We start from the raw sequence: 23335 nt of genomic DNA, 5'->3' as shown, positions 1-23335 counted from the left end.
GTATTATCAGCACAGAGCTCAAACCACCAAAACTTAATGCATAAATTGCAGCTAGAATTGAAATGGACTTTTTCCCCTCCCACAATGTTCATTGTTTAGAATCTAGAATTTAATAAGAAACTCCAATTTTTAAAATTATTTGTCAGTGAAAAAACAACTGTACACGAGACGAAACATTAGTTAAAATTAAGTTGGCTTAGTGGTTACAGAGCATGTAATTAAAGTATTAGTATATCTTTTTATAAATAACAAAACATACTATATTAGATTGGATTTTATTTTCTTAGTTTTTAGTGTTAGATATTGAATCCAAAACCCTATAAGCATTATATACACTATACCTCAGACCTTAAATATTGTTTTGAAATGATTCTCCAGATTTTGTTCTAAGTGAGGATACTATAACGTAATATATAAAAATTTTTGATCTAACTTTATTTCACATAAAGTATACAAAAGTAAGTATTTTAACTATTAAAATGAATCTTTCATCCAACTATTCTTCAAATGTCCATTTAGTCAATCAATATTAGCAACACTCTAGAACTAATCTACTATTTTTTAGTAGCATGGTCCCCAAATTATCTTCAAGGAAGTCTCCTGGGAGGTTGACGGATTATTAGGTATGGGTATTATGGATCATACATCCTTTTTAATTATCAGATACTCCTTAAATATACTCTATGAATTGATAGTTTTAATAAGCCATCCTAATGATTCTTATGCATATTACAAATTTGATAAATCAGTATTAATGGAAAAAACCCATTAGGTATTAATCTTTCAGCAATAGTAATCTCTAGGTTCTGCTTTATACTTCTAAAACCTGCTCACTATTGACAGTGTTCAAAGAAAATTGTTCAAGACCAATCTTTGTGCTACAGAAACCTGTCCAAAGATGACAACAGGTAGAGTAAGTCAGCAGCAACAGAGAGTCCCATTACTCTGCTCTCCTCCCAATTCACTTTCATTTCCTTCCTCATTCTCTTTCCTTCCTTAGATAATTTCTCCTTTCTTCCTTCTTTCTTTCCCTTCTCAATAGCTTCCCCATTGTTGAAAAATAGGGAGGAAGTAATCTTTCAAAAATAATCATAATTAATAAAAAAAATTAAATAAAAACAAAACCTTCCCTTTCCCTCTCCCTGTTCAATATCATAAAACATTCTAAAAGCAGGTAGTTTTAGAATGAAAGTCTTTAATTATTTATACAGAATGAAAATGCTCCCCCATAAGAGCAAAGGCTATCCAACAAAATCCCTAATGCCAAGCATAGGAATCCTCTCATCTACTTGTTGTTCTAGAAAGAGAGGCTTATTACCATTGCTTTTGGGTGCTTCTCAGAATTTGAAGGTAAAATTCTATTGCTAAAGACATCACACACTTGGGACACAGAACTTGGAGGAACTGAGCTGGAACCGATAAGCCTCCTCCCTGAAGACTAACTCTCATAGCATGTAAGCTGACAAAATAGAAAATCAACAGTCCTACAAAGTTGTTAAACCTTGCAAATAATCTCCAATAGTGGCACTTTATCTTGGGCATGACCAACAACTGTCTAATTGGACCTAATTTCTGCTCAGAGTGAATTCATACTTGATACTGTAAACCTAGGCAACCACCAGTGGCTCAAGGGATCAAAACCTTAGACGAGAACCTACTACTAGCATTTCCTTGAACCAATATAATTTCTGACTTTTTTGAAAGAACTTTGTATCTGCACACTAGTGAGGCTTTCTCCCCCTCACCAAAGAAGTTTCTTTTCATACCTGCTGAAGAACATTACAGCAATTTACAATAGATCAAAATTGAAAGAATAAGTGACTGAGGGATGCCTAGCTATAATGATATCTATAGCTCTTAGGCTCAGGGAACATCACAGAATCATAAGGACCAGACTACCTGCTGCAAGATAGTGTCTGTTAGATTCCACAGGAAAGTAGTTCCCCTGATATTCCAACAATATTGCTGCCTAAATATAGCCCACATAATGACATGATAATATGGATGGGGAAAATTTCACAAGGCCACTACCCTAGACAAAGCAAGTCAATGGGTGATGGAGAGAGAGAGAGAGAGAGAGAGAGAGAGAGAGAGAGAGAGAGAGAGAGAGAGAGAGAGAGAGAGAGAGAGAAGGAGGAGGAGGAGGAGGAGGAGGAGGAGGAGGAGGAGGAGGAAGAGGAGGAAGGGAGAGAGAGAGAGAGGAATGGGTTGATAACATTGATGGGGGTAAAGGCCTTTATTGGTAGACCAGACAGCTGAAATTTGATCCTAAGATCTCATGTGGTAGAAGAAAACTGATGACCCTGGGTAGTTCCTTAATTTGAACATTTGTGTCATGTCACATGAGTACCCAACACATAGAAAATAAACAAACAAACAAACAAACAAATAATCAAATATTGTTCTTAAAAGGACACAGAATGGTTATTTTATATTCTTGTACACATAAATATGTGCATATATATATATATATACATACATACATAAACAATTTTATCTAACAATAAAAGAAAAAGTCTACTCAATTAATAGTGGAGTAGAATTTGGAAAGAAGGTACCTGAGAGGTGCTAGAGAGAGATAAGGGAGAGGTGAAAGTGATGCAATTCCTTCTTTAAAAAAATATTTATTTATTTATTTATTGTTTGTTTGTTTGTTTGTTTTGCATCCTGGCTGTAGTTTCCATTCTCCACTCTGCTCTCAGTCTCTCTCCATACCACCTCTCTGTTCTCACTCTTTCAATCCACTTCTCCATTTTTATTGAGGAAAGGGTAGATCTCTGTTGAGTATCAACAAAACATGGCATATCAAGTTACAGTAAGTCAAAGAATTTTGCCATGTATTAAGACTGGATAAGGCAACCCAATATGAGGAATATGGTCCCAAAAGCCAGCAAAAGAGTTGGCGACAGCCCATGTACCCACTGTTAGGAGTCCCACAAGAGGGTCATGCTACACAACTCTAATAAGTATGCAGAGTGCAGTCCAATGCAGGTTCCTTGGTTGTAGGTTCAGTCTCTGTGAGCCCTTATGAGCCAAGGTTAGTCAATTCTGTGGGTTTTCTTGTTGTATCCATCACACCTCTAGCTCCTTCAATCCTTTATCCTCTTTTGGGAGATTCCCTGAGCTCTGACTAATGTTTGGCTGTGGGTCTGTATCTGTTTCCATGAGTTGCTGGATGAGGCCTCTGATGAGAACTGGATTAGGCAACAACATATGTGTATAGCAGGATATTGTTAGGCATCAATACATTGGCTTTTTTTCATCCAGTCGTGTTTAGTTCTATCCTAGGTCTCTAGATCATGCAGCCTCTGGATCCTGGTGCTCCAGGGAGTCTCACAGTTGTGCTTATTCGCCTGGCATGGGTTGTAAAGCTAGACCAGTCACAAGTTGGCCACTCCCTCAATCTCTAGGCCACACTTACCCCAGTACATGCTATAAGGAGGACAGACTGTGGATGAAGGTTATGTGGCTGGGTTGGTTTTCAACTCTCTCCTCTTGAAGTCTTGCCTGGTCACAGGAGATCATCCACTATTGCTAGAAGTCTTAGCTGGGGTCATCTTTGTAGACACTCAGGCAAGTCCCTTGCGCCAGGCTTTTACATGACTCCAAAATGCCCCCCTCTTTTAAGTAGATTAGTACTTTCAATACTATCCTCTCTTTGCCCTCTCTCAAACTGATCTTTCATGTTCCCATTCCAACCCATACACAGTCCACTCAAAAAAGCTCTTCTGTTTCCTTTTTCCAGGAAGATTCAGTTGTCTACCTTTGAACCATCCTTGTTACCTAGATCCACTGAGTCTGGGGATTGTAGCTTGGTTATCCTTTATTTTATAGATAATATCTACTTATGAGTGAGTACATACCATGTTTGTGTTTCTGGGTATGGGTTACCTCACTCAGGATGATTTCTTTTTCTAATTCTATCCAGTTGCCTGCAAATTTCATGATGCCCCTGTTTTTACCAGCTGAGTAATACTCCATTGTATAAACACACCATATTTTCTTTATCCATTCTTTATTTGACAGACATCTAGGTTGTTTCCAGGTTCAGACATTACAAATAAAAAACTATGAACATAGTTGAGCAAGTGTCCTTGTGGTTTGATTGAGCATCCTTGCATATATGCCCAAGAGTGGTATAGCTGGGTCTTGTGGTGGATTGATTCTCAATTTTCTGAGAAACGGCCATATTGATTTTCAAAGTGACTATAAGTTTTCACTCCCACCAACAGTGGAGGAGTGTTCCTCTCACTCCACATCCCGTGTAACAGGAGCTGTCACTCGTGTTTTAGACCTTTTCCATTTTGACAGGTGTAAGGTGGAATCTCAGAGTCATTTTTATTTGCATTTCCTTCATGGCTAAGGCATGTTAAGTTTTTCTTGGCCAGTTGAGTTTTTCTGTGGATAATTCTCTGTTTAGATTTGTGCCTTAATTTTAACTGGGTTATTTGGTTTATTGATGTCTACTTTCTTGAGTTCTTTATATATTTTGGAAATCAGCTCTCTATTGGCTTGGTGAAGATCTTTTTCCAAGTTAAGTGTGAGTTAAGCTTTAGTAGAGTTTCCTTTATAAATATGGATGCCCTGGCATTTTGGGAATAGAGGTTAAGAATTGATATGTCATCTCAGTGGATCTTTCTTTGATGAGTATGAAGTGTCTTTCTCTGTCTCTTTTGGTTAATTTTTGCTTGAAGTACATTCTGTTAGATATTAGAATGGCTACACCAGACTGCTGCTTGGGATCATTTGCTTAGAAAATCTTTTTTCAACTCTTTACTCTGAGGTAATGTCTATCTTTGATGTTGAGGTGTATTTCTTATATGCAGCAGAAGGATGGATATTGCTTAAGAATCCTTTCTATTGGCCTGTGTCTTCTTTGGGGAGATTGATTCCATTGATGTTGAGGGATATTAATGTCCAATGATTGTTATTGTTGCTATTGTTTTATTGCTGTTATTGTTGGTAGTGTGTGTGTGTTTCCTTGTTTTGCTTTTGCTTGTATGAGATTATTTACTTTCTGTGTTTTCATGGAGATAGTTAACCTTGTTGAGTTCAAGTTCTTTTTTTTTTTTTTTTTTTTTTTTTTTTTTTTTTGGTTTTCGAGACAGGGTTTCTCTGTGTAGCTTTGTGCCTTTCCTGGGACTCACTTGGTAGTCCAGGCTGGCCTCGAACTCACAGAGATCCGCCTGGCTCTGCCTCCCAAGTGCTGGGATTAAAGGCGTGCGCCACCACCGCCCAGCTCAAGTTCTTCTTATATGTTCAATTTTCCTAAATTTCTGGATAGACATTGTTTCAATTTGACTTTCTCATTCAATATTTTGTTTTCTCCATCTATGGTGTTCAAAAGTTTTACTGGCTATATTAATCTAGGCTGATAACTGGGATCTCTTAGAGTTTGCAGAGCATCTGCCTAGGCTCTTCTGGTTTAAGAGTCTCTGCTGAGAAAATAAATTCTAATCGGTCTGCTTTTATATGTTACTTGTCCTTTTTCCCTTGTAGGGAAAGCTAGGTGAACTCTGAGAGACTTTTGGTGGTCCTTAACTTATTTATAAGGCTTAAATGGATCAACCAAGTCAACTAGACAATAGGGAAGGGAAAAGGAAATCCACCTTTTGAGAGGTTCCAATTCTAATTAACAAAAATTATTTTAGAAGCTATCAGAATTCAAAAGCTCCTCCCATGACCATACCTTCTATATCCTGTCATCAAGAAATAGACCAAACCAGATGATCTTTAGAATATGCATCTCAAAGTATGTTTCAAGGTAGAATGCTGAAGAAACATGCACACTCTTTCCTCATCATCTGCTTTTGTGCTATTAGGGCCAGGATTGTTAGTCATATGTGCTTAGTAGAAAGGGAAGACCAACATTTATCTATTATGAGGATGTTTTTGTTTGTTTCTTTTTCCATGTTCATTATACAGAAGGAACCCATTATGACAGTGGTTCACAACCTTCCTAATACTACAACCCTTTAATAAAATTCCTCATATTCTTATAACCCCCAACCATAAAATTATTTTTGTTGCTTCATAACTGTAATTTTGCTACCGTTATGAATTGTAATGTAAATATATGTTTGCTGATGGTCTTAGGTACTCCTGTGAAAGGGCCATTTGATCCCACTGGGGGACAACTCACAGGTTGAGAACCACTGCTTTAGGGTATCACATGTTGATCCTGAGGCAGACCTGCAGATAAAGAGTGGGGCTCTGGAACAAGCTTACTGGATTACAGTGTAGCTATACTGCTTATTTTGCTGAACTTGGTGTGGTGGTTTGAATAAGAATGGCCCCTATAAATTATATTGGAATGCTTAGGGAGTGCCATTAGGAGGTGTGGCCATGTTGGAGGAACTGTGTTTTGGAATTTCAGATGCCTAAGCCAAACCCAGTGGCTCTTTCTCTTTCTGCTGCCTGACAATCTAATTTAGAACTCTTGACTCCTTTTTTAGCATCATGTCTGCCTGCACACCACCAGGCTTCCTGCCATGACAATAATGGACTAAACCTCTAACCCTGTAAGCCAGCCCCAATTAAATGTTTTCCTTTATAAGAGTGGCTGCTGTCACCGTGTCTCCTCATAGCAATAGAAACGCTAACTAAGACACCTTTCAAAGCTACTTAGTGTCTGAACATGTAATTTTCTTTATATAGGAATAACATTGATGCACAGAATTATTTACAGGACTGGGAAAGAATATAGGCCATAAACTCTGTATTCCTCTCTCTCTCTCTCTCTCTCTCTCTCTCTCTCTCTCTCTCTCTCTCTCTCTCTCTTTCACACACACACACACACACACACACACACACATCCCTTAAAACTGCCTATATATTATAAATATTGTTTAATTACTTACTGGTGTTAGTGTTAATAGGTTCAAGCTCTCTAGTAGCTGGGCCCATGTTCACTTTCCTGCCTCTTCAGTGTCTTCTGTTGTACTTTCTATGTCTCTAACGTCAAATGATATTTTATTCCCATACTCTATTATTCTTCCTTCTTGTCTCTGAGCATGCTGCACTGTGGGTCACCACTGAACATTCACCAGGCACAGTGTATTTTCTATTAAGTCCCTGCCAGGGAAAATGGAGCACTGCTCCATTTGTGTCCCCAGACAAACATTTTGTACAAAGTTCTTCATTATTCTTCCTCTCCCTCTTTCCCTAGATATGAACCTTTCAAGGGCAAGGGAAATGTGTTAGCAACCCTGATATTCATAGCACCCAGCCACCCTCGGTTATATAGAAGGCATTTAGAAGAATGGGTGTTGAATTAATGTGGGCTTAAAGACCCAGTTGAGTAATTGTGAAGCCATAAAATTCTATTTGAAGTACGGCCACAGGAATTGACTCTGTGACCTTTTCTGGAAGCAAATCTCATTTATTACCATAGATGGCACAAAGTAATTGTCACTAGTTGTTCAAAAGTCATTGTCCTTTAATCACATCTAGTGATTTAAATCATGGGGTATGATTCTATTAACAGAATGGAGTCTTGACTATACCAAAGATGGTACCGGAAACATCACTTAATGTCCTCTAAAGTTTTTCTTCAATGTAATATTTCCTTTCCTATTCTTTTGATTTATATATAATGTAGTGCTATGATTAGTGGTTTTCCGTCTCTTTGGTCAACTAAGTGAACATTAATTGAAAAAATGTAAAACTAACAGGTATTTTTGTCCTTTTTAAATTTTACTCAAATGTGCTTTAGTGTCCTGTGTAAATATTCACTTTCTATTATTCAAACATTTATATATAGAAAAGAAGTAACGTATTTTAATGCATCAATACTTTGACCCATAAGGTGTCCTGGAGGATAAAAGGGCTTTGCCACAAACCCAATGACCTGACTTTGAGGCCCAGAAACCACATAGTGGAAACAAAGCACCAAGTCACATGAATTGTTCTTTGACCTCCACATATATGTTGTGGTACATGCACACTCACATCTACACATATGAATGCGTGCATACCCACATACACACACACACACACACACATTCACATACACTACATAAATCTTAAAAATATATTTACATTGAGGAAATAGTAAAATTGATTCTGGAAAGATGGCTCAGTGGTTAATAGTACTGGCTGATCTTCCAATGACTCATATTTAATTATCAGCTTCCATATGGCTGTTCAGAAACCCCTGGAACTGGAATCTGAACCTGGAATCTAAACACTTTTAGTCTCAATAGGCAACAGACACACAACAAGTGCACAGATATGTTTGCAGGCAAAATATCCATAAATATAAAATGAAAAAAATTAAAAATTAGAAGAAATGATAAAATTTATCAAATTTACATTATCTCACGAATCCAAACATCTTCTCTGATTGAAATATCAATAATTTAACTGCCTCCATTCAACGATTACAATGGGCTTTTTTCTGGCCATGGTTTCCATTTTAATCAAATCATGTTAGTCATCTAGTCCACCTCCCTCTATCCCACAGTGCTTTGAGAAAAATCTGAGCTCCTTAGAATGAACTTTGAGGCTTCATGATATGATGCAACTGGCCCATCTAGCCCCCACTTCCCATCACTGCATAAGGTACAGATACAGTGACTTTTTTGTGTGTTTGAATATGCATTATTTGTTTCTGACCTGCAGTCTTTGATAGTGTCTACTTTTCAACTTAGAGGTTCTAAAATGTGAGATCAGATTATTTAAGTTCAAACAAGACTTGCTCCATGAGACTAGCATTCCCAGACTGAACCCTCCTCTTTATTAGTAACCTTTATGTCAAGAGTTACAAGCATCACATTGAGTGCTTTATGAAAATAAAATATTGATTTGTGTTTTTACCCTTTCAGCAGCCCAAAACACAAGGTAACACACTTCTAAAGAAGAAATTCTACCCACTACAGCACTTTCATTATTCTTTTGTAATATGAGGCATTAACAATACTGAAAGTAGATACCTAAGCAGAATAGCCTTTAAAATGATTCCCAGGGAGCCATGTGCAATTGAAGTCTACAGTTAACAAACAAGGCTTTGTGATGTCAGGTCTGCATTTGTCTGTGAGCTTCAGGACTTCCCAATTCCTAATACACATGAGAGGATTGAATTTTCATGACTGTGAAAATTGTAGAAAATAAAACTTCCCTATGACAGCCTCTTAGGATGTGGCTCCCACAACACCTTGAATAAATGTTGCAAACTATGAAGCAATACATCTCCATTCTCTGGTATATTTGGGAAAAAAAGAACATTTAGGTGAGATTTCATTTTTATAATCAGACAGAACATTTCTTCATATTTATATTTTCATAAAATGGATTTGAACCAAGATTAAAGGGTATACCTTCAGAGAGTGAGCACTAAATTTGACAGAAATTTAAGCTATCTTCCTCTTCAGTATACATAACCGAAGACCTTGTATAACTCCTCATTAAGATCAAAAGAAATTTTTTCTTTAAGTACACTAATTTCTGGGGTGCCAAGTTTAAGGTTTTGTTAAACATTGCATTGGAACATGTTATATGTGTGTGTGTGTGTGTAAAATGTGTATATGTGTATGCATGTGTGCATATTTATATGTGTATATGGATGTGTGTGTGATGGGTGTATGCAAGTAGTGTATGTATTTATGTGTGTATATATGTGAGTGTATAAGTGTGCAAGGCATCTAAAAATAGCATTAGTGGCCTCTAAGGATAAACAACTTATTGATTCTATAAGAAAACATATTTTAGATATGACATCAATCTATGCAGTGCAATTTAAGGAGGTATTATCTTAAGGTGAAATCCGAATTGTTTCCTGATTTTAACTTGTATTCTGTAAGATGAAGATGATTGTTCTGATGAATTGGTGGCACACACCAGTAATCCCAAAGCTGCAGCAAGAGAGGAATCCTGTCGCAGAATTACATTTGAAGCTTCTTGTAGCTACACTGAAAAACTTCTTTAAATTTTAAGAAGATATTTGTTGCTGTCTAGTGTGATTGAATTCAAGGGAGTCAACTTCCTGTCTTTTAATTAATTATAGTCTTATTCACAATAAAATGACTAATTCAAGAAAAATGTGAAAACAGTTCCCTTTATTTATATGAACCATGTAGGTTGACTGACAAATATTAGCTTGAAAATGAAGGACGCTTATGTAAGTCATCCCAAAATTAAACCTTTATTTTACTAACCATCCATACAATGAAAACACTTAGACAATTTAGTAACTTTATTTTATTTTATTTTTTTCCTGTGAACACAATTTGTGCTATTATTAATGGACACAATGAATGTGTATTTTGTAAAATGTATGCATTTGATTATCAATATTTACTCTTATACTTAGAGAGATTAATTCTTTAAAAATTATATAAATACCAATCACTCCTGGTATTTTGTATGTGTTTTGATAGCATTTGCCTAAGAACTAAAAAGAAAACAATGAGTAGGTGGAAGAATATTAATGTATGAAAATGTATATGTTTATAAGGTGAGGTAACTGATCCCTTACCATTTTTTGGTTATGTCCATTTAGCACACTCTCAGGTCATTTAACTAATCTCCTTGATTATTTACCTTTCAACAGATTTAGAATGTGACAACTCAAGCATCTGATAACACAGTGGAGTAGTTCAACATCCGTCTCTCTGCTTCCCATGCTGGTCTCTACAGTGTGAGTATGTGTTCACCTTTTCTTGTCAACTTGGTGGTGTGGAAAATGGATTTGGTTTGAAACTGGAGATATTGCATATTTTTTATGGAAAATCATAAGCTAAAACTCATTCAAAATATAATGAATTTAGATTATCTGATCTAAGAAGATATTTTGCAAATTTAGACTTAATACTATTTCAAAGTTATAGCATGAAGCAATAGGAAAGTAATATACTGGCATTCAATGATATGTGATATCTTTAAATTTTTAAACTCTTTAAGTATCTTTGTTCCTAGAAAGAAAGGCATAAACATTACTTTTAGAAGATGTTTTGTTATTTTCTAAAAGGTTCCTGAAATGTTTCTGGTAGATGTAATTTGCAGTGGAATTTTAAGGTCAAATCAGTTTCTTTTTTTTTTTTTTCTATTTTGTTCTCTAGTAGCTCTCAAGCTCTCAATTGAAAATGTGTTTAATAGTATTGACTAAGTGATAGTTATATTAAAAAGTCATTTACAGCTTAGTAAGTTCAATTAAAAGAAGAGGAAAAGTAGTCAATACAGAGATAAGTAGTTTTTACTGTTCATTTCTCAGGACTGAAAAATAAGTTAAGTCTGATGTAATGTGCTGGTTTATTTTTTGAAGAAGTATTAAGCTTATTCAATGATAAAATGATATTTATATTTAAAGAAAACCTAAAAGATAGAATTCTGAATGTTTATTCATAAAGAAATGATAAATGTTTGAGGCAATACACATGCTTAAACTACTTTGAACACAACAAAAATTATACTAATATAAAAATAAAATAATATCAATTAAATGTGTTTTATTTTATGTGCTGATTAGAAATAGAAAACATTTTCAAAGTAAAGAAACAAAAGCCAAGAAAGTCTAAGAGGACATTAACCTTACTCACAGGAGTCGGGAGAATGACCATCCCAATCATTTCTCCCAGAAAAATGTAAGCCTGGGACTATAGCACTTCCATTATTCTAATCCACATTTACACCATCCTCAAGGTGCCAGGAAAGGCTATCTTCCAAGAAGCTTCCTGGAATCCACATTCTGAGCCTTGCTAACTTATTCTCTCAGGCCTTTTCTGGGCTTGTGTGAGGTTAATAACTCTGTTCACTCATAGAGTACAAGATACTGAGACTTGTTCCTTCTGCATGGAAGCAAGCCTGGATACATGAGTAGATTTCAAGTGTTGGCAATGGTAATAGAATTTGAATTTTTCTTATGACTACATTAAAATTATAAAATGAGGAAGTGAACTATATTTTAACATGTTTTATTTCATCCACTATAATCAAAATAGAGGAATTTTTAACAGTAGCATTAGGTTCATGTTAAAGATTTTCAGAGAGTTTAAAAATTCTTCATACTAACTCTTTGAAATCTAGTGTGTACTTATAGGACATCTCAATTAAGATATTACTTTTCATAATTTAGTATGTATGTAGTAGAGTGTGTGTGTGTGTGTGTGTGTGTGTGTGTGTGTGCGCGCGCGCGCGCGCGCGTGTTAATGCATGCATGTACACATATATGCCCTTACACCCTTGTTTAGCATATAGAGGTCAAAGAACAACCTTCAGGAGTTTGTTTGTCCATTCCTCCTTGTTGAGGCAGGATTGTTGCTGCTGTGTGCTCCTAATTCCAGGATAGCTGGCCTGCATCTTCCAGTCTTGTATGAGAGTACTAGGATTAAAAATCTATGCTACCTCACCAGGGTTATTTTGTTTGTGTGTTTGTTTGTTTGGGCGGGTGGTCCTGGGATCAGAATCAAGTATAAGGCTTGAGAAGTAAGTGCTTTTACTTCTGAGCCATCTAACTTGCCTTTTTTAAGATTCTTTCTTTCTTTCTCTCTTTCTTTCTTTCTTTCTTCCTTCCTTTCTCTCTCTTCTCTCTCTTTCTTTTCTTTTCTTTTTTCTTCCTTCCTTCCCTCCTTTCCTTCCTTCCTTCCTTCCTTCCTTCCTTCCTTCCTTCCTTCCTTCCTTCGTATATTCTTGATCAATCTGGGGAAATAAAAAAATTATAATAAAAACTAGATTAATAAACACAATTAATAAACACATATTGAAAATGCTTTGACTATGAAAATAAAGTATAATTTTTGAAATTAACTTGTTCAATCCTACCAATCACATTTCACTTAAATTTCAGTCCCGCTAATCACATTTTACTACTTAACAGTAGCATGTGGCAAATAGCTACAGTCCAGCACAGCTCTGCCACATAAGACTGTTGTTCCAAGGCTATAATTCAGCTTCCCAGTGAGCTGTGCAGGCTGACTTCAAAACACCTAGAAGGAGCAAATAATCTTAGTGTTTCTATGAGTTTAAAAAAGTTAAATCTTAAATCTCTGACTTAAAACAAGGATTACTAGATATACATAGTTTATGAGAAAGTCAGCCTAAGAAGTTATACCTTTTCAAGCAATGATACATGGTGAAATTGGGGAGGGGGATTAAATTTTGATTTGGTATATATACTCTGACACTCTGATATTATAAAGGAATTGGCCTTCAATATGAAATATAATATTTTAAAATGTTTCCAAAGATTCATAGAAGGATTTTAAAAAGTAAGCTGAAGATTTATAGATCACATCTGTTAAAAGAATTGATAAAGAACTCATAACACAATAGAATATGAATTTCTCAATTTAAAAGTACGTAAAATGCCAGAATTTTAACTGGTATTTATATCTCGCTAACAAGTACCCTGAAATACTGGTATACAAATACTGAAATGAAAATCTGGGACTATGGAATATTAGTAAGCATTTATAGCTGTAAAGGCTTTCATTCATTGTTATTGAAATTCAAACTGGGACAGCACATTAGAAAAGGGTACTTCCTTTTCTTATATAGGTAAATACAGATGCTGGAGCTATAGCAACAGTCCAGTGAACCCACTGTAAGTGAAACATGAGCAGCTGAGAAGCAGAGAATAGAACAACATATCATCATGAGGGTATCATAACCTCTACATCAGTGGATCTCAACCTTCCTAACACTGTGACGCTTTAATACAGTTCCTCATCTTGTGGTGATCCCCAACCATAAAATTAATTTAATTGGGACTTCATAACTGTAATTTTGCTACTATTATGAATCATAATGTAAATATATGTTTTCAATGGTCTTTGGTGACCCCTGTGAATATTCTTTGACCCCCTCCAAACAGGACATGTTCCACAGGTTGAGAACTGCTGCTCTGCATGTTTGACTAAAACATGGTCAAAATTTGGAACACAGTTTCTTATAGTGATATTTTGTATATGCTCTAACAAATAAAGCTTGTCTGAAGATCAGAGGGCAGAGCCAGCCACAGAGGCAACAAGTCACAGCCATTAGCCATAGAGATTGGGCAGTGATGGCACACACCTTTAATCCTAGCACTCGGAGGCAGAGGCAGACAGATCTCTGTGAGTTCAAAACCATCCTGGATTAATCCAGACTAAGAGAAATTGAGTCGGGCAGTGATGGCTCATGCCTTTAATCCCAGTATTTGGGAGTCACATGCCTTTTTTTCCCATCACTAGGAAGGCTGAGATGGGAAGTGATATGGCTGGGCAGAGAAAGGAATATAAGGCAGGTGGAGACAGGACTCAGGGGCATTCAGTCTCAGGATTTGTGGAGACAGAATCTTCCCCTTTCAGCTGAGGATTTGGTAGAGGTAAGAACTAGTGGCTGACTTCTTTCCTCTGATCTTTCAGTATTGTCCCTGATATCTGGCTCCAGGTTTTTATTAAGAAGACCAATTAGGATTTGTGCAACAGTTTCCACCACCTGGACATTACTTTTAAAGTGCTCTAAACTGTCTAAGATCACAAACGGAACTATTATAATTAGAAATCATTTATATACCCTCATTACATAATTCCATCTCTATGTAATTACCCTAGTGAAAAGAATACGCATTTTACTAGAAATGTGTGTAAATATTTATAGCAACTTAGTATTTATTCATAAAAATTTGGAAATAACCAAAATGTTGTTAGGTGCAGTAACACATGCCTGTAACTCTTGTATTCAAGAGTCTGAGGCAAGAGAAAATGTCAGAATTTTACCTTGTATTTATAGAGGGCAGTGTGGAAAGTTCAAACCCAGCTTGACCCATACAGTGCACCTTTGTTTCCAATAAACAAACAAACAAACAAATGCTGCATTTAATTGCTAAACTGAAGAACAAGCTGGAATATCAATAGCATATTATTCAACTATAGAAAAGAGCTATTGACTTCATGACTATAATAAACATTTCTATTTTCTTTTCAATACTGAGAAATGAATCAAGGGCTTTGTGCTTGCTCTGCCACTGAGCTGTCTACACAGGCCCCCATATATAAATCCCAAATCCATTTCTGCAAGTAAAACAGGGAATCCCCAAATGTCTAAGTACTGTGTGATATCAAGTATCTAAATTCAGAAAAAGGCAAAACTGAGACAGAAAGAAGCATTATATATTTGAATGTTTAGAGCCATTAGTGTTTTGTTTTCGCTCATCCACACCCATTTCCATCATAAACCCTGTTTCATTTTATTCATGACTTTGTAATGGTTTCATTAAGAGGTTATTCAAAAGTCTTTGTGTGTGTGTGTGTGTGTGTGTGTGTGTGTGTGTGTGTGTGTGTGTGTGTGTGCTGTGCATTTCTGCTCTGCTGTCTGGTGAATAATATGCACTTACAATACTTGTGTTGAATTTCTAAGCACATTTCCATGAGACACACTTTGTTTTCAATTAAGAAAAGCCAGAGTTTCTTAAGAAGATAGCAATTTCAGGAGTACTTGGAAACCTGGGAAAGACTTGTGGCGGCGGGGGGGGGGGGTGCTCTGCTGTCCCATGGTTGGTACTGTGTGTTCTTTCTATATCAGGACATAATTTCTATTGTAAAAGTAGGTGAATATACAGACAGCTCCATAGGGTATAACAAGGAGGAGGGACTGGACAGATAACATATAAAAAGTTCTTCCATTATACCACACATATCACAAACAAGTCATAGCAACACACAGAAAGTGAATTTAAAGGAGCTGAGGAACAAAGCTCGAGATACAGAGTGAAATTGAACCTAGAATATTTGGCAGAAAACTAAGATTATATTTATGTTTTGACTCCCGAAGAAATTACTGGTTTATTTTATTTATGCCAAAAAAATTGTAGAGAAAACGTCAGTGGCTGTGAAGGACTGCCTATTGTACTATCTTATTTTGTTTACTCATTGTGTGTTCAAATGATATTTTATTGGTTTAATAGGCAGGTATAATTACCTTAACATCTATGCTTTATGATATATGTCAAGGGAAACAAAGGCCTAGTCAACAAAATGTTCAAAAAATTTATCTCATTACTTTCAAATTGGTCTTAAATTTTTACAGAAGCCTGTGGCTTCCCTGTAATTGCCATTATAAAGAGACAAAAACACACTTCACAGTCATCAAACCCTCCTGTGGAAAGTGATGTGAGTATTTATATTGGCAGTTTTTTGAATGAGTAGAAGCAGATTAAAAAATACTCTCTACTTTTCCTTAAAACCATATTTATTTAAAACCATATATTTGTCATGTGGATTTTCTAGCTAAGTATAAAATGAATCATCATTCAGGATTTTCAGTTTCTTTCAATCATTTTTTTTCTGTCTTTGTTTAGGTTTCATTTATTTGTTTTTTAATTGTATTAGTTCTTTGAGAGTTTCATGCAATCGGCTTTGATCATATTCTCCTTCTCCCAGCAGCTAACAAATATCAATAGCTCTATGGCCAGGGATGGGAATGTTTGTCAAATTTCACTCTCCATGCTGGGATTTGGTTTGCTTGGGCTTGCCCAGGAGTTTTGTAAGCTGTCACAGCCACTGTGGGGGCATATGTTCATGTGCCCTGCTACATCCACAAGGTACTTCTTTGTAATCGTCTACCATCTCTGAATCTCGTATTCCTTCTTCCCTGTCTTTCAAAACGATCTCCAAGTCTTGGGAGGGCAGTGTTGTATAGATATATTCCATTAAGTGCTGGACACTCCGTGGTCTCTTACTCTCTTTGCCTTTGGCAAGTTGTGAGTCTCTGTATCAATCACCACCTATTTGTAAACAGAAAGTTCTCAGATGGAAATTCAGAAATGTATTCATCTATGGTTTTAACTAAAAGTCATTAGGAGTCAGTTTAATACTATGTCCATTTGGCTGAAAAATAGAAATGGATCCTCTTCTAGGGCCTATATCCTGCCTAGTCATAGCTTTTTCGGCCAAAAATGGTATCTGGTATGGGTTTAATCTTGTGGAGCAGGGCTTAAATCTAATTGGGAAGCAATTGGTTACTCCCTTGATATTCATGCTACTGTTTCACCATTGAACATGTCCTGCTAGGTGAATTGTAGATGAATTTCTAAATGGTATTATTAAATAAAAAACATGGAGCCAGATATAGGGGTGAAAGCCTTAGAGAGATCAGGGAAATAGGGAAAGCCACCAGCCAACCTTACCTCACCAACTCTGCAGCTTCCAAATGTTGCAACTTCCTGTTCACCCAGGGAAGAAAAAGGGAACATGACATGGTGCAATTATATTACAATTTCAAAATAATAAATTGTTTTATGTATATACATTATATATACCCACTTACATATATAAAGAACTTGCGTATTTTTTAGGAATCTTCTCAAGTAGTAGGCTTTCCTATATTTTTTTCAAAACTTTTTAACTACTCTAGTCAGACTTGCTAGGGTTAAAAAATTGAAAAAAAAAGATAATAAATGCTGTTTTGATCGTGGGGATAAGGGGACATTTATTTACTGAGGTTGTTAATGGCAATTGATGCAGTTACTACAAAAATCCGTGTGGATAGCCCCCAAAATGCTGCAAATAGATCTACCATATGCTCTAGCTATATCACCCCTGCATACGACTCAAAAGACTGCATAGCCTACCTGCCTACTCTAGTGATAGCTGATGAATTTGTCTAATTATTCTATATCAATAAAAACTTGGGAGTCAGATATTGGGATAAGAACCTGAATGATCAGAGAAGCAACCAGTGACCTCCTATCTCTTCTGTTCCTCTCTCCAAAAGCACTGAGATCCTCTCTAATGCCCCACCTTACTACTTCCTGTCTCTCTATCTCCCCTCCGTCCTACAACCTCTATGGTTAATTTTGGTCAGCTAGTGGCTTACTCTATCCTCTGATTCAAAGCAAACTTTATTGTCACAATGTGATCAAAATACCACATAATAGATAACTGCTTGTCTCTGTTCTTTGCTGGTGTACTTACAACAGCCAGGAAATGGGAATAGTCTCAATGTCTATCAACTAATAAATGGATATTGAAAACATGGTATATTTACATACTTGAATATTATTCAGCTACTAAAAAAAATGAAATTATAAGAGTTGCAGGTAAATTGATGGAGATAGAAATAATCATTCTGAGCAAAGTAACTCTGACTCAGAAAATACAAATGTCCCATGTTTTCACTCATCTGTAGATGTTAGTATTGAAACTTTGGAAATGTGTGTTTCATTTGGAATGTCCATAGATCTTAGGAAATTACCACCAGGCCACAGGGAAGAGATTTCAAGGAGGGGAGATAGAACACCCCAATGTAAAAGGTTAAAGAATGATGAAACAGTGAGGTTTAAACTGAGGTTAGTACACAGAGTACAGGGTAGAGGAGGGAGTAGGAGAAGGAATAAACAGCACTGTGTTGGTTTCCCATAATATCTTTTAAAAATAACTTTCATTTTCACTATTCTTTATACTATGACTTTTAAAATTCACTTTATTTATATACTTCAAAGGTAACAGGATGCTAATCTATATTATATATCTTTAAATTAATATTAATTCACTCCCCTCATAAAAGCTTACATGGTGTATTTTACATGCCTGGGCTTGGAATACTGCTTTCAAAGTCAACCACAATGTTGTTTTAGGATGATGGAACACTGTGCCAAGCTTTACTTATGCTCCGAACCTACATTGAAGTCAGAGCGCTATCTTAGGAAATAAAGTGAGAACATGTGCTGTCTTCAGCAGGAAATGAGAGATGCTAGTGAGGCAAGAAGAGTTTTAGGAACATGATGGTCTGTGTTCCATAGTAGCTTCTCTGCTTATGGTGTGAGATCTTCTGCTCTAAAACTTTAAGGCCATCTGCTAACCTTGCATGTGTCTTATGTGAATGTTCAGGGTAAAATGAAAAGAAAGGTTCAGAGATAATTTCCATGTCAGGTCTAAGCAACCAAAGAGAAAGGAATACTTATATTGAAGAAGACAAGTTTGAATTTAGAAATAAATTTTCAGGGTAGAGTCAAGAACCCTAAATAATAAGGAATCATAACATCCCTATAATTCTCCAAAGTTTTGTAGGAAATTAGAATTTTTATAGAATTTGAGATGGTTGGTTAGAATTATCTAATGCCAAATATCACAATTTATACTCAAGTTTGTCCTGCTACAACAAAAATCATTATAGAGTTACTAAAACCCAATCCAAATATATTTCATTCAGAACCCTACTATACTAGAATTTACAGTTATCTGGCCATGTTTTCTTTGCTTTTACTCCATGATTACACATAATTATTATCCACAGAATTCTTAGTTGCCAAAAGTATAAAAAAGCATCCTTCAATTTTAAGCAAAAGCATGAAGCTGAAGTTTTTGCTTATTTAGGAATGGGGAGAATATACCAATCCTGAAGATTACCAGAGAAAACAGGGCTGTTAAAATTATTCAGGCTCCTGATAAAGAGTAACATGCAGTGATTGTCAGACTTTGAGAGACTCAATTCTATGAACTTCCCTTGTAAACACATGGCTCCTGAGATGAGAATGTCACTGATTGATGAACTCTCAGAAGTGTACTCTTTGGATCAACTGACAGTTGAAGTTTGTGTTGTTCCTATCTGGTTGACTTGCAAATGTGCATTCACTGAGGTGTACCGCCATCCATCCTTCACATGCACGAGAAATCCATTCTGACATCTTACAGAACTGTCATTGCTTAAGTAAGCGTTTTTTTAAAAACACTGCAGGTGACTATTTGCTACCACAGCTATAGGAAAAAATCAATTGTCTCCTAGGAACATGAAGGCATTCTATTCTCAGGCTATTTGAAACAACCATATTAGACAAAACTTGAGAAGCAATGATGAAGAGTACCGAGGAGCCATCTCCACTAGGGAAAGTAGGGAGTTATAGAGGGAGGCTTTCCTTAAGTCATCTGATGTGAAATGCTATGCCAGGTATCAAACAGTGAAATGAATGCAGAAAGTTACTACCCAGAAAACAGTACAAACACGATGGAAAAGTAAACATATTACACAAGTTAATAAAGTTATACAAGAAAACTTATTACTACTTTAGTATAAATATTCATAACATTGTGTATGTTTATGGAGTCATATGTCTTTTAGATAAGGTTTTACTATATAGCCCAAAGTAGCGTTGATTTCTTGAAATTTATTCTTTCTTTTCAGTCTCCCAAGAATCAGGGGTTATCACTGTGACCATTACTGAAATAAAAATGTTAATCATTTTTCATTCCAGTTCCTAGGGCTGATTTTCTCTAAAAATGTACTCTGTTGGGGTATTTCATGGTTTTTGTTTGATTCCTGATATTTTTGTTATTTCACCACCTCTTTCTCTTTTACAAATTTTACTCTTAATCTATTTTAGAATGATCTAAAATCCTTTCCTGGTTCTCATTCTTCCATGTTTTCTTATCCACAGTAGTTTCAGTTTGAACTTCATACTTCTTTTCCTCCTCCTTCTCTTCCTCCTCCTCCTCCTCATCATCATCCTCTTCTATTTTTAAATAGAATTTTCTTACTTCAATGTTGGCTTTTCTTTCTCTGCTTTCAGGCTTCTGTTATTTCAAAATGCAAACAATAACAGCATTCTTCTCTTCTCATTCCATTTTCCCAAAAGGGCCCTTGAGAAATATGCCAGTGAAATGGGCCCTGGTTAGCTCACATGATGTTGTGTGTCCTGTTCTGTCATTCTTGGAGAACTAATTGCTGCACTATCAACAGATGACTCACTCCAATGTCACCCTTGAGAGAAAGCTTGAATTTCAAGATTAGATAATTTCAAAATAATAAATGATTCCCATCTCTTCCATTTACTGACTGACTTTACATTTCCTGCCTAATTCACACTTCATAACAACCCTATTTTAGAAGATAGCTAGGTCATAGTGAAACTATATATGGAGAATATATAGCACACCCTTCATACACAGGAGTAACCAAAAAAAGATAAATCTTGTTTGTGTTATTTCCTATTTTCTATTACCACATTTCATCATTAGAGGAATTATACAACTCAGTGTCAAACACTCATTGCTTCTACCTAGCTCTTTATCACTTAAGCCTGGTTATCTAATTTTTCTCATTTTTGAATAATAATAGTAAGCCAAACTGAAAGGCAACAATGGTAAAACAATGCATAATAGTTCAACCAAAAAACACTGTCAACATGCATGCGAGGCCTGTGCGGCAAGTTAGTAACTAGAATCAGGCTTTAAAAACACAACTTAAAGGTAACATTCTCATGATGTGAGTCAAAGATATGCAGCTTGGAAAGGGAAGAGCTAGAACTGAAGTCATGTAACTTATCACCTTTAAGTCCAGAGCTCTGAGCAGGACTAATAATCACAATTCATTTTGTTCATTTCCTGTTCATTATAAATGATGCTTGGGAGTTACTGGAACCAAATTCCCTCACTACTAAGTTCTTTTTCAGAGGATTCTATTAAATCTCTTCAGAGTGTTATGCAGTTACATCCTGCTTGCCCTTACCTGAGATTATAGTAGGTTTCTTTCCTATATAAACTATTTACATTTTTGTAGTTTTATGTCAAAGTCCATATTAACAGCACCAACACAGGCTGGAGAAATGACTCAGTGGTTGTTAAGAGTCCTTGTTACTTTTGCAGAGGCCCTGGGTTCCACATCCACATGGCAGCACACATGATTAACATTTAGAAGAAAAGCAATTTATGACTCCAAAAGATCCTAACTTCTCAGCTACTAAATTCAAAAACAATGCAGTAGGCAAAATGCTCTGTGAAGATTTCAAAAGTTTACAAGTAAAAATGATCAATGAGCACAAAGAGAACACAGACAGGCAGATAGATTCATTCTGGGACCATAAGGGGAAAGTCAGCAACATAGAGAAAAACCATCAACAAAATGGATGAGAACACCAGCAAACAAACAAACAAACAAAACAACATTTAGAAATCTAAACATGCATGACAAGAGAAGAACAAGTCATGATATGTGATACTCAATGTGCCAAAAATACAAAGCAAAGAAATATTATGAAGGGTCTCAAAAAGACCAAGTGTGATGGCTCATGGCTTTAATCCCAGTGCTTTGGAAGCATAAGCTGGCAGATCTGAGTTTGAGGCCAGTCTGGTCTACAGAGAGAGTTCCAGGAGAGCCAGGACTACATAGAGAAACTGTCTCCAAAAAACAAAAGAAAAGAAAAATCTCAATGCACCAACAACCACAAATGAATAAATGTATCATTTCTCTCATTAGCAACACTTGAAGCAGGAGAAACATGGGTCAATCCATTCAAGCCCTGAAAACATATAAATGCCAACAAAAATTGCCTTATCTGGGAAAACTAAAAAGATATTTCAAGATAAGCACAAACTAAGGCAGTTCATGAGCATCAAAGTAGCCATATACATAACAGAGGAAGAAAAATGTTCTCAATCACAAGAGCAGAGGAAAAAAAAGTCATGAGAGTACTTATGAACAGTGAAGATTCAGAAGGAGTCCATCTTCCCATCTTAGAAAGCCAGTCATCCTCCTAATACTTATAGAGATACTTAATGCTTGCTGTCAACCTGATTAAATATGAATCAAATAAGAGACATACCTTTGGGTGAGTCTGTAAACGTGTTTCCTGGAAAGAATAATTAAAGGAGTGATGCTCTTTCCCCAGAGTAAATGACACTTTTCAAAAATAGTTCACATAGTAAGAAGTCCTGGGGAATAGCTGCTGCTTATCACCTACCTGCTTTTGCCCCTTGTTGTAGCTACAGCTAATTTATTGATGCTACTGATTTTGCCATCCTTTCCTGACATTGAAATCCAGCTTCTTTGTCCTCCTAAGGTGTCTACTAGCAATCCTCTAGGCCTTTAGCACAAAATTAGATCTGCTGAGACATTCAGTCTTGTTATTGAGAGGCTACTAGATTTTCATTCTTTGCAGTGTGCAGTGACTGTTGGAACACCCAGTGTGTATCATATAAGACTGTCAAATACTCCTTTAATATGTATTTGTTCTATCAATTTTGTTCCTCTAGAGCAGTGGTTCTCAATCTGTGGATTGTAACCCTTTTAGAGATATTCACATTATGATTCATTCATAACAGTAGCAAAATTGCAGCTATGAAGCAGCAATAAAATAATTTTATGATTGAGGGTCACCACAACATTAAGAACTGTATTAAAGGGTCACAGCATTAGGAAGGTTGAGAACCACTACTATAACAAGTCACACACACACACACATGCACTCTAGACTCTTCTCCAGGGTCTAGCCTAAGAAATGGATGGAATTAGAAAAGATCATATTGAGTGAAGTATCTCTCATTGGAGGTTACAAGGTTATCCAGATTTTCAGATGTAAGTGCAGTTCTCAGCCTCATCTAGGAAATGTCTCTTTGCAACAAACAGAGACCATTACAGAAAATCACAA

At 36.1% G+C, this 23335-nt stretch overlaps 1 protein-coding gene across 11 annotated transcripts in view; it reads left to right on the top strand.

Annotated features, from left to right (window-relative positions):
• Fut9 (fucosyltransferase 9) overlaps positions 1-23335 on the top strand; it is a 206322-nt gene that overhangs the window by 92039 nt on the left and 90948 nt on the right. For 9 of the 11 annotated variants that reach the window (XM_028861164.2, XM_028861163.2, XM_028861161.2 and 6 more), the window contains one exon: positions 10550-10636. The gene's annotated coding sequence lies outside the window, so the exon portion shown is untranslated. Of the gene's footprint in view, positions 1-10549; positions 10641-23335 lie in introns of those variants that run through there. The other 2 variants (XR_005090807.1, XM_037202478.1) reach the window with 1 other exon arrangement.

The sequence above is a fragment of the Peromyscus leucopus genome, chromosome 2 (genome assembly GCF_004664715.2).
Source record: "Peromyscus leucopus breed LL Stock chromosome 2, UCI_PerLeu_2.1, whole genome shotgun sequence".
Lineage (NCBI taxonomy): Eukaryota > Metazoa > Chordata > Mammalia > Rodentia > Cricetidae > Peromyscus > Peromyscus leucopus.
Note: the sequence above shows the minus strand (reverse complement) of the source record. Positions and strands in the feature narration are given on the sequence as shown.